The sequence below is a fragment of the Euleptes europaea genome, chromosome 15, assembly GCF_029931775.1.
Source record: "Euleptes europaea isolate rEulEur1 chromosome 15, rEulEur1.hap1, whole genome shotgun sequence".
NCBI lineage: Eukaryota > Metazoa > Chordata > Lepidosauria > Squamata > Sphaerodactylidae > Euleptes > Euleptes europaea.
The window spans coordinates 33,267,694-33,277,144 of record NC_079326.1 but is presented as its reverse complement, the minus strand read 5'-3'; positions in this window follow the sequence as shown (position 1 = coordinate 33,277,144).

The window sequence follows — 9,451 nt, the reverse complement described above, 5'->3', positions numbered from 1 at the left end:
TGGACCCTGAAATCAAAGAGCATCTCTTCCCCAAGATCCATTTCTAGCTTTCCTCTGCATTCTGGGGGGCAGGAGATGTTTCAGACATCACAACCATCCCAGCAGGGAGGGTCCATTCAGAAGCAGCTGCCTGTGTCATCAGAGGTTGCTTGGCTTGTAACTTTCCAACTTTTGGGGAATGGTGTTCCCCTCATGCCCAGTGTCCTGTAGTGGCACCCACCCTCTACCCACCCTCCAAATGCCAGAACAGCCCATTAATTCGACAAGGTTTAGGGACCCTTGCACACTGTGCGTTCCTTTTATAATCCTTTTGTTGTCCTTCAGAAACCTGCCACACCTGTTTGACTCCAGGATCCTAGTAGGACAAAAGGGGTGAAAATGTATACCAGAGGCCAAGGCTGGGCTGGGCTGTCTGAGAAAGGATTGATGGTAACCAGGAATGGGGATTTGCAGAAGGCTGCAGGAAGGGACAGGATCCTCTGGTCCATTCTAAGTGCAAGAAAGAATGTGGCGACCAGCAGTGGAAAGACTAACAGCACACAACAGGCTGGTTCTCCTTTCCAAGATGTTTAGCAATTGCACCACCATTTGTGAGAAACAACATAAAAGACCAGTAGAAAGAGAAGGCAGAGTTCTGTTAGTCCTGGCAAGCCTGATCAGGGTTTTGTGCTTTTTTAAGATTACAAGTTTGAATGCCATCAAGGATGACGTTCTGCCACCCCCACCCAACCCCCAAGTGCCTCCTCCTCTGTTCCTCCTTGTCACCTGTCCATCCTGGATGTCACCCGTTTCGCGGGACCTCCTCCCCAACAAAGAGCATCACTTTGCAGGGCCTTCCATCTATGATTCAAAAAGCCTTTAAAACACACACGCACGCACACACGAGGCCTCCACAAATCCGCACAGCAGGTGAGTAAACCGTTGATTAGCGTTACTCACGAGAAGTGAAAAGCCAGACCAGGGCTGTTTGATTTCTTTGCACCGGCCTTGTCAATTTCAAGCCCTGCGGTCTTGCTTGCGTGCCAGTGGCCGACGAGTCCCCGCCGATTTACGGCAACCCCAGAGGCAGATCTACTGTGAAACTAATGAAGCTTAAGCTTCAGGGCCCCTAATCCTGGCGGAGGGGCCCCCTAAAGCAACTTTTTTTAAAATAAGTGAATTTCTCAACAAAATCAGTGAAGTTTTTTCAGTGATAGAATCATAAGCCAATGGGTTGAAGTACTTAATATTGACTTTAGAATATGATCTAATACCCATTTCATATGGCCTCAAAATGTCTCTGTAATTGGTCAGATTTCAAAATTTTCTCAGGGTCTTGCAGCGCTTGAACCCCAGCTGTAACAGCTCACTGAGCTCGCCAGAATCTATTCATGGCCTACATTTCGATAAATGTCAAAGAGATCAATAAATATTAACAATAGTATCAGGATTAGAATTTTATGCAAAAGAGATTAGTAATTTATCACAAGGTGAAGGGGGGTGTAGGGGAAGTCAACAATTTTTGATTGTATATAAATATTTTTAACAATGTTACCTATTTGTTTTTACTTTTTACTGTTTATGTTATTGTTAAACTATCTGATTAATAATTTTGGAAAAATAATTAAAAAAAATATTTTAAAAAAATAGCCTACATTTCGACAGCTGGATCCTCAGCTCCTTTGTTGGTGCATGGCTGAGCCCTTAGGCTAGAACCAATCGGAACCATAAAAAGACATCTGAATTCTCAATTCAGGCTGCACTCGTCTTGCTTGTACATTTTAACACCAAAAATAAGATTTTCACTTCCTTATCCTAACAAGCCCCCTCTGATGACCTTCTACCTCCCTGTTATTATTATTTATTAGTTAAATTCCCGGTCAAAGCCAGGCTCAGGGCGGGTGTCATGATTCTAGGCCTCAAGTGCAGCCTACAGGCCCCTAGGGAGGCCTACATTAAAGTCGTTACCAGGCCTACATTTCCCGGGTACCCTCTGGGCCTTGTGATTGGTGGAAGAGGATTTGGAGGGAAGGCTAGGACCAATCGGAGGTAAGGGAGGGGTGGCTGGGGAGAAGGAATAAAAGGCCTTGCCTGAAAAAGGAGGGGGTTCATTCCTAGGGAGCAGGGCTGGGGAGAGGCTGCTGAAGATGGAGGGATCCCTCATCCCGGAAGGGGTGAGTGAGCCTGAGGCCTAGTGCTAGGAGACAGTTAGGGACAATAAAGATATTTAGGGACGTCTAAAGATAGACGTGCTAGGGTTTTTATTTGTTTAATTGCTTGCCTTTACTGGTTTTGTCATCCTATTGTGGCTTGAGTTATCATTATTCTTAGACCTCTTTAATAAACTGCTTGTTACTCTGCCTGGGTCCTCACGCCTCATTTGGTCACCTAGAAAGTATACCCTGTTGGGAGAAGAAGCAGCCAAGGGCAGGGAAGGTGCTCTGGGCCCTCCTGAGTTTAGGCCCACACCAGAGTGGTGGCAGCAACTGAAAATCCCCATTCCTCTCCCTTACCTGACAGCAGGTAACAACAATCTCAATAAAATCTTAAAATTTCAGAAGGTCCCGCAGGGCCCTGATGTTACTCAGAAGAGTATTCCATCAGGCTGGGGAAATGGCACACTTTTAGAGAATGAACCAATACTTGTTTCTGTGCATTGATGCTGGGTGGTGTGAATTTTGTTTGTTTTTGGCAAGTTTTTGATTATATCTTTGCTAATGTTTAGTGTTAAAGATGTAGTCGTTATTTTTTTTTTTTAAGAATTGTGGTGATCTGCCATAGAAGAACCCCCATTGAGGAAGACCTTGTTGCTGGTGGGAAGGGACTCACTGTATGGCTAGGGTTGCCAGGTCTCTCTTCACCACCGGTGGGAGGTTTTTGGGGCGGAGCCTGAGGAGAGTGGGGTTTGGGGAGGGGAGGGACTTCAATGCTATAGAGTCCAATTGCCAAAGCGGCCATTTTCTCCAGGTGAACTGATCTGTATCAGCTGGAAATAAGCTGTAATAGCAGGAGATGTCCAACTAGTACCTGGAGATTGGCAACCATATGTATGGCCCATTTTCAAGGACTCCACCCCATCACCCTGTTCTCCACCTTTGGGCCTCAAGGTCCTTGCAAGGGCAGCAAGGCCCTTTGGACCTTGTTGGATGTTGCCCTATTGTTGCTGGTTGTGAAAGGGGCCCCATAACAGTTGAAGCTTCAGGGCCCCAAAAATGTAGGTCCGCCACTGGGCAACCCCGCAGGGTTTTCAAGGCAAGAGACGTTCAGAGGTGGTTGGCCATTGCCTGCCGCCCCGTAGCAACCCTGAGCTTCCTCGGCACTCACCCAGCTAAGTACTAACCAGGGCTGACCCTGCTTAGCTTCCCAGGTCTAACGAGATCGGGCTAACCTGGGCTAACCAGGGCCATTTATGCATGGGAGGTTTTGCCTTGGATTTGCAGCTCTTTAGATGCACATTTTCCCCATCCAAATTTTCTGTATCTCCAGAAGGTCGGACCAGAACCTATGGGTTAAAATTAAATCAAAAGAGTTTCCGTCTAGACATTAGGAAGAATTTTCTAACAGTTAGAGCAGTTCCTCAGTGGAACAGGCTTCCTCGGGAGGTGGTAAGCTCTCCTTCCCTGGAAGTTTTTTAAGAAGAGGCTAGATGGCCATCTGTCAGCAATGCTGATTCAATTACCTTAGGCAGATCATGAGAGGGAGGGCACTGTGGCCATCTTCTGGGCATGAAGTATGGGTCACTGGGGGTGTGGGGGGGAGGTAGTTCGGAATTTCCTGCATTGTGCAGGGGGTTGGAATAGATGACCCTGGTGGTCCCTTCCAACTCTGATTCTATGATTCTAAATTCTCAAAACTTAACAATAAGCCCCCATGCAGAGTTTTGAGAATTTGGATGGGGGAAATGAGCATCTAGAGAGTGGCAAATCCAAAGTAAAACCTCCCATGCATAAATGGCCCAGGTCAGGGGTAGTTTGCTGTGTGTGTGTGTAAATGCCTTCAAGTTGTTTCTGCCTCATGGCAACCTTATGAATCAATGTCCTCGAAAACCTCCTAATGGTTAACAGCCTGGCTCAGGTCTTGCAAGCTGAAGGTCAGGGCTTCCTTTATAGAGTCAATCCATCTTGCGTTGGGTCTTCCTCTTTTCCTGCTGCCTTCTACTTTTCCTAGCATTATTGCATTTTTTCCAGCAGCTCTTGTGTTCTTAATTTGCCTGCTCTGCTTAATTTTATCTGTATTTTTTAATGAAAACGTTTATACCACAGGCGGCTGTGGAGGACCAAAGAGCCTGGCAGTTTAATCCCAAAGAACCAACAGCGATTTATCTTCAGGGGGAACTCTGCCCTGCCCCCAGCACAGGTACCCACCGCTACGCATCAAACTCCAAACACAATATATCATGCAAACCATTACTAGTCTCGGAAATGTAATGGTTTGCCTTCACTAAACCCTCGAAGTCAACCCGGTCTCTTTTGTGATCACCAAGTTTAGTATATTGTTGTTGGGTATAGGAAGCGAGTTTTGTCTCTGTCAGGAAAGCTAAGAGTTAACTTTGTTTATGTTGATGTTTAGATAGACTCAAGAATATGATGTAATTTCATTGCGACCTTAAGCAAGTGGTCAGTAGGTCACCATTGACTACTATTCCAAGTCATGTAGGCTCAATGTGTTAATTGCTCTCCTTTGTTTAAGACAGGAAGAGAAGCTGCCCCATGCAGTCATACACACACCTTTGGATTTTACAGAAACAGTATGGATTCCTGCTAGAGAAATCTAGCAAGTTTACAGGAAACTAGATTTGGTAGTAAGAATTATATTTGTTTTATCCCAGTTTACCCTTTCCTTTTAGATAAAGTTTTGATTCTAAAAGAAGGAAAGACTCTATTTGTGTGCACTGAATGACTGTAACCTGACCATAATCACACGATCTATGGGCCTTAATATCCAACAATTGTGATCACCAAGCTAAGTATATTGATATATTTAAAACATATTTTTTTAAAAAAAAAATTACTTAAAGTAAGGCTGGAAAGCTGTGCTCGCTTCTCAAGGAAGAGGAAGAAGAAGAGTTGGTTTTTATATGCCGACTTTACCACTTAAGGGAGGCTCAAACCAGCTTATAATCACCTTTCCCTTCCCCTCCCCACAACAGACACCCTGTGAGGTAGGTGGGGCTGAGAGAGCTCTTAATAGAACTGTAACTTGCCCAAGGTCACCCAGCTGGCTTTGTGTGTAGGAGTGGGGAAACAAATCCAGTTCACCAGATTAGCCTCAATCAAACGCGGTTCTCCAGGTCAGAGTCCACCGCTCTTAACCACTACATCACGCTGGCTCTCCCATTATGATCAGTGTGGTTTAACTTCTGAGCCAGCAGGCGAAGAATCCTGCTGCCAGCCGCTGCATCTGCCTCAACGAAGGCATGGGCACATCAGCAGTCGAGAGAACAGGCATTAAACTTGCCGTTACCGTCCAGATACCGTTTCGGTATGTTGATGCCATTAATAATCGCCCCGAGAAAGCAAACGGAAGCCTGCAAACTCTCCGAGCCGAGCAGCTGTGGCTAACTCATTAGGCATAATGTACTTACCCAGAAATTCTTCCCAGTATGCTGCTGTCTCTGTAGCCATTTCCATAAACAATCTTGCTCTTTTCCTGTAGACGGAAGCTCAGCTTGAGTGAAAGCTGGGTGCTATTTTTTTCCCCTTTGCAAAACAAACCCCCGATCGACGTCGTTTCATAAGAAATTGGATGTATTCGGCGATTTCGTTACATAATACAGCTACTTACACTGGCACGGTTGCTTCACAGCTACGGCAGCGTTTTAAAAAAACACTGTTGCTTCACTCTTATACATATCCTGCTGCTAGGAAGAAAGCCAGTATAATTTACCCCAGGAAGGGACCGATCGTTCATTTTTCTAGAGCTACGAGCCCCCTACAATATCATGGGACAGAGGAAGGCCAGAGAGAGAGAGAGTAGATGGCCAGAGTTCAGAACGGGATTCAGAGCAGGCTGTGGGGAAACACAGGATGTAGATGAAGGCACAGGCATGTGTCTTCTGGAAGTATCTTTCTGACCACAAGCTCAGGGAGAACGTGGAGAAGTTAGGTGGCACCGTTACCTGACCATACGGTTGTCCCTATCTGCCCACCAGGTGTCAAAGAAGAAGAAGAATTGGTTTTTATGTGCCAACTTTCTCTACCACTGAAGGCAGAATCAAACCGGCTTACAATCACCTTCCCTTCCCTTCCCCACAATAGACACCCTCTGAGGTAGGTGGGCCTGAGAGAGCTCTAAGAGAACTGCAACTAGCCCAAAGTCAACCAGCTGGCTTCACGTGGAGGAGCAGGGAAACCAACCCTGTTCACCAGATTAGTGTCTGCCACTCACATGGAGGAGAGGGGAATCGAACCGGTTCTCCAGATCAGAGCCCACTGCTCCAGCCCACCGCTCTTAACCACTACACCACGCTGGGTAATGCAGGTGCGCCTTCCCTAGGAGAATCTACAACCAAGACCCAAGATTCTGGGGAAGACTGGCAGGATGCTCTCTTGACTTCAGAAAATGGGCGGAAGAAGGGGGACTTCCAAAGATCCCTTGGTTGGAGGTCAAAGGGAGATGGGAGGTTCTCTAGCTAGACCGGCCTTCAGGACTAGTTGGCTCTCCCAGCTGCTTCGCGCTGCCTTCCCTGCGTTGCTTCCCTCAGTGCGCTGTCCCTGGTGCTGAAGACCGTGACGCGAGAATCGCTCTCGAGCAGATAGCGCAGACTTTTATGCCTGGGAGGTTTTGCTACCTTGGATTTGCCGCTCTCTAGATGCTCATTTTCCCCATCCGAATTCTCAAAACACTGCATGGGGAGGTTTATTTTTGAGTTTTCCGAATTTTTATGGGGAAAATGTGCATTTAGAGAGCAGCAAATCCAAGGCGAAACCTCCCATGCATCAGAGTCAGACTGCGGAGTGTGCCGAAGTATCTCCAGAGGCTACGTGCCCACGGAGGTGCCTTCCATTTCTAGGATTCTCCCCGTGACTTGCAGAAACAAACAAGCCGACCAGGCGCAATCGCTAAGGCCAGATTGTAAGTGTCAGAAACGCGAGCCGGAGAGCCGCCTGTCCCCCGTTTTTGCCCTTTGCGAGCCAGCCCTCTTAGGCTGCTCTTTCGGAGAGCAGCGTTGAAATGGACGTGGCAGGAAACTCTTTCCCCTTCCAGTAATGAAATGCGACTGTCCATCCAGTATCTCACTCTTGCTTACAGAAAGGGACCCAGGGACCCGTAAAAAGCTCCTCCCGGTACCCCTTTCCAGTACAAGAAACTAGGGCGATGGTCTTTCTATACTGTCTCTATTGGGGTGGTTTCTGATTCGAATCCTAACCCTTCTGGTAAAGCTGACCCCAATTTGCTCCCGATATTTTTCCAGAGCTCCCTACTCAACCCTTTGCAGAGAAGACCTGAATTAAGCGCATGTTTGCCCTTCACCCGAAGATTCAGGCCTGCAAATAGGGCGACTGTATCTTTTCAGACTGATGTGCTTTAAAAAAAAAATAATCAAAAGTACTATTTGGTACCACGGTTATTGACTCTATTAATTCAGAATCACCAAACAAAATTCAAACTAACGATTGAGGATGAGAAGAAAATCTAGAGCGTATGTCGTTTCTTGTGTTGCGGTTCAATTCGGATTACTGTCCATACAGCTCTTCAGGACATCCTGGCAGACCATTAAACTGCAGTAGATGTCCTTAAGGTCACTGTCTTCTTTTTTAAAAAAGGAAAGGTGTCCTCGATTGCCATCCTACCTAATTTGAGTGGGAACACCTGGTGCACGAAGAAGTCCTTACGCAAGTGTTGTGGTGGGCTTAGATATTTTTTTTTAAACCTCGGGATCCAACAGCCCCCTCTCTTTCCTTCGTAATGCTACCCACTGAGTCAGGGACAGGTCAGGCGCAGAGAGGCAGAGCTTACTACATCCTCCTCTTCCGATGGGTGACCTGTTTTTTTAGTTATCCCAGAACCTGGACTCGAATGTTGCCAAATCATGGGATGTCTTACAGAAATCATTCACTTGAAGTTTAGTTTCCCGTTTCTAAAACGGGAATAAAATTTCTTAGGGAAGACAGAGAAAGTCGAAGCCTGGAGCCATTTATCCGCTCTCAGAGTCCGAGATTATGGGTGCTTATTTGGAGATACGCTGTCGTTAACTTCTGCGGGATTTACTCCCAAGCAAAGTGCATAGCTTTACAGCCTAAGAAAGTTATGGCCCTTTAAAGCGTACCCAGCCCTTAGCTCTTGAGACAAGATAGCTAGGTGCCTATTTAAAAGGTTATTATTGGTCATTTATGCATGGAAAGTTTTAGCTTGGATTTGCTGCTTTCTAGATGCACATTTTCCCCATCAAAATTCTTAAAACTCAAAAATAAACCCCCATGTAGAGTTTTGAGAATTCATTTGGGAGAAATGTGCATCTATAGAGCGGCAAATCCAAGGCAAAACCTTCCATGCATAAATGGCCATTGTCGTTTAATTAGCCGCGGCTGGTAACCATGTATCACATGAGTAATAAACAGCGCAGTTTAACAACCGTGCCTTTCCAGTTGGTTCCCCAGTTTTGTTTTGTTCTTTTCAACGGGGCTGCTTCTCTCGACCACTTTCCTGAAATAATCTAAACATCTTAGAATTCGTGGGCATAAATACATAATCTAAAAGTCCCCTTATTGTGCTGTTTCACTGGAAGTGTGGGGGGGGGGGTTTTGCAGTGATTCGTGACGTACAAAACCACAGTCCAGGCAGAGCCGCCTAGCGGCTGGTCCTGCTACTGCTGGAAACTTCCAGGGCGCAGCGATTCTCATTAGACTGTCCACTTTACGGCCATTTATGCATGGGAGATTTTGCCTTGGATTTGCTACTTTCTAGATGCACATTTGCCCAATCCGAAGTCTCAAAACTCTGCATGGGAGGCTTATTGTTGAGTTTTGAGAATTTGGATGGGAAAAAATGTGCATCTAGAGAGCAGCAAATCCAAGGCAAAACCTCCCAGGCATAAATAGCCGTTGTCGACTCCAGCTACTGTCTTAAACTCTCGTGGTTAGGTTAAGCTGTCTGTTATGTAAGGCGACTGGGAATTTGCAGTGGCCCCCAAATATGGATCTTCTTATCGGGCCTGGGAAGAAAAAACCTGCGTCAAGGAAAGGGATGCGCTGCCGGAACGTGACAGAGGGCAGGAGCAGAGAGAGCTTTACAGATGCGCTCCGGTATGCAGGCCTGCAGAGCAAAACGTCGAAGGCCCCTTGCTAGCGCACGGCGGACAGAGAGTTAAACCAACAGCCGTGCATCTGCTCTGGCAGTGGAACAGAAGGTAGCTCTGAAGCGACTCAGCCCTCCCCGACCGGTGTGTTGCAGGGAGAAATGAGGCAGGCAGTGCGCATAGACACCCCCCCCCCAGCTCTACCAACTTGCTTTCTCGCAAAACACTTCTGCG